Source organism: Carlito syrichta, unplaced genomic scaffold (genome assembly GCF_000164805.1).
Source record: "Carlito syrichta isolate Samal-C Ts95f unplaced genomic scaffold, Tarsius_syrichta-2.0.1 Scaffold316537, whole genome shotgun sequence".
NCBI classification, from domain to species: domain Eukaryota; kingdom Metazoa; phylum Chordata; class Mammalia; order Primates; family Tarsiidae; genus Carlito; species Carlito syrichta.
In genome coordinates this window covers 368,804-371,671 of record NW_007260633.1, presented here as the reverse complement: position 1 = coordinate 371,671, position 2,868 = coordinate 368,804, and the positions used below count along the sequence as shown (strand labels likewise).

The 2,868-nt window shown below is 44.3% G+C and overlaps 1 protein-coding gene across 1 annotated transcript in view; it reads left to right on the top strand.

Moving 5' to 3' along the window:
* The first annotated feature begins 957 nt into the window (after nucleotides 1–957).
* Nucleotides 958–2,868, top strand: part of PLP1 (proteolipid protein 1) — a 29,059-nt gene continuing 27,148 nt past the window's right edge. The window contains exon 1 of the mRNA XM_021707338.1: nucleotides 958–967. The gene's annotated coding sequence lies outside the window, so the exon portion shown is untranslated. The remainder of the gene's footprint in view (nucleotides 968–2,868) is intronic.

Genomic DNA, 2,868 nt, shown 5'->3' with positions numbered 1-2,868 from the left:
AGCAAAGAAAGTAAGGTCTCAGGGACATAAAGACAATATTGAGACATCTTTATAAAGTTTTAAAATGATAACCTGAAGTAAAGTCTGTCCAGAGGGCACTGGTCAGACACTTGTGAACACCTCGGTCCCCAGGGGCAGCTCAAGGACAAGTTTATTGCGTCTATGCCTGTCCTTTCCCTACAGGCTTTTCCTCTCATAAACAAGCAACATCAAAATCATTGGATAAGCAGACAGATCATGGGAGCACCTGAGATAAGGCTAGAAAACACTTTTAACCAAGGAGCAATACCAATCTGATGAAATACCAAAAATACCTCAAGGGGCCTCATTCCTAGCAAACAATATAAACCCAGTGCTAAAGGGCTTCAATAAAATATCAGAGTACAGTTCAGTGTGAACTTATGTCCTAGGTATGGGCAGGCTGGCACCTCAAACAGATAGATACAAGACATCTCAGATATGGTCATTTTACCAAGTAGAAGATCTGGGTCCAAGACAGTGAGGGTTTCAGCTGAATCTTGGTGAACCTTGGGTTGGTTCTGTCAACACCCTCCAGCCAAAGACCAGCATCAGCACATTTGTGGGTGAAAGAGTTGGTCTTACTGTTCATTGTTGTGAAGGAAAACACACAGTGGGGTGTCTCCCTTTGCTGCAATGAACAATAAACCTAATTTGATCAGCCTCAGGTGTATTCCTGGTGGTCTTTGACTGAAGGGCATTGATAGCCCCTAAAGCCAGAAAGCCTGCATTCTGGCTTCTGCCACTTACTAGCTGCTGACCTTGGGCAAGTCACTTGAGTTCTCTGATTCTGTTTGCTCACCTGTAAATCGGACATAGTAATAGTACCCACTTCTTTGGACTACTGCAAGACTTAGGAGTAAAATGTATTTACCAAAACAAAAGTGTGATAGCTAGATGGCTCCTAGACTAAACAGCTCAGGAATTTAGTGGCCTAATGAATTTGGGAGTCTGGGATTTTGGTGTAACACAGAAAGTTCTGTTCTGCTGGCTCTAGGGCTGTCCCGAGGGAGAGGTTTATAACCTGTAGTAGGTAGGCCCTTTTCCCCAGTCAAGGAACCCTTGACCTGAGAGCAATTTCTCCAAGCTCTGTCCCTGGTGTATTTGTTCTCTAATTGTCTGTAGTACATAATTTAGCATTTTCTGATATATTTGCTCTATAGCAACACCCTTGGGTAGTAAGAAGAGCTTTAGATTTGGACTGAAAAGACCTGAGTTTGAGTCCTAGCTCTTCCAGTGCTCACAGTGGGCTTCAGAAGCCTCAGTTTGCTCATGTGTGAAATGAACATAGAAACCCTACCTCATGTGTTGTGGAATCAACAGTGATGATGTTTGTACAAGAGGAATGGGGTAATAAAATGATCATTTCATTGGTTGACATCAAGGTTTCTCTTAAGAAAAGAACAGGCTCTTTTTTTTTTTTTTTTTTTGAGTCGAGGTCTCACTCTGTCACCCAAGCTGAAGTGCAGTAACATGATCATAGCTTACCACAGCCTCAAACTCCTGTGCTCAGGAAATCCTTCTGCCCCAGCCTCCTGAGTAGCTGGAACTACAGGTGCACAACACTGCACCTGGCTAATTTTCAAAAAAAATTTTTGTAGAGACAAGTGCTCACTATATTGTGTAGGCTAGTTTTGAGCTCCTGGGCTCAAGCAATCCTCCCGCCTCAGCCTCCCCAAATGCTGGGGTTACAAGTGTGAGCCACATGCCAGGCCAGAAATAACTTATGGAAAGTACCCTGATAAGCTAATTGTGGAATAGAAGGGGAAACTCTGATGGGAAGAATTGAAAGATAACAACTGCTCTTCATAAGAGATGAATGTGAATTTGGGGTGGGACAGGAAAAAAAAGGAAATGGGAGGGGGAGAGAGGAGCCAGGGTGGGTCTGTGGCAGGACGTTGGAATTTGCTGAGAAATCCCAAGTGGTAATGAGCCAAAGACTTTTAAATACAGGAATGTCTCGTGACCAATATTTGTGTTACTATAAAATATGACCGCTTCATCCCCCAAACCTTGGTAAATTCTGTTGTACAAATCCTTCATATGAGTGCTTTATAATAGAAATCAGGAAAGAAGATCAGTGTTCTCAATGTGTGTGACAAAAACTAGAAAGAAGGGAGTGACCTTGGAAGATGAACTATGAAATCAGAAGTTCCTTTTGAGCCCCAAGGCAGAACCACGTGGAATTCTGAGCCACCCCACCCCCAATCTTCCAATTTTCAGAAGTCTTGAGGAAGATACTGGGCTTTCCTGATAAGGGGTGAGATGCAGTCTTGAGCCAGTTTTATTTGAATTGAAAAGGAGAGGATGGCCCTCTGCTGACATTTGGCTTACTTGTGCTCTTAGGGCAGGGCAAACACTGGATAGGTGCTCAAGGTTAGTTGTGTTTGGATCTCCATTTTGTTAGGGTCTCTAAGGTCCCTCAGGGAAAGGCTGCTGTGTCCAGAAACCATTCTATTTCTCCACACTCTCCTCAAAGTCTGGTGAAGTGCTGGATACAGGATAAGAAAAGAAGAGAAGAGAAACAGGAGAAAGGCCAGCCTCTAAGTATTAACAAGAATTGTCACTTATTGCCACCTAGGCTAAGGGGGGACATGGGCCCAATTTGTCTGGCTACAAAGCCCAAACTTCCAACCATTATTCATTACACAGCCTTCTTCAGGGTCCATGTCATCTTCCCTAGAGCAAAGCATGATCCCAGAGTCCAGGGCAGGCCCACAGATGAAGGAACTGTAGGTTGACATGCAGAGTAAGAGGTGTGTCCAAGCTGGGCTTGGTGGCTCAGCTTGTAATCCTGTGCCTTTGGGAGGCTGAGGTGAGTGGATTGCCTGAGTCCGTGGGTTCGAGACC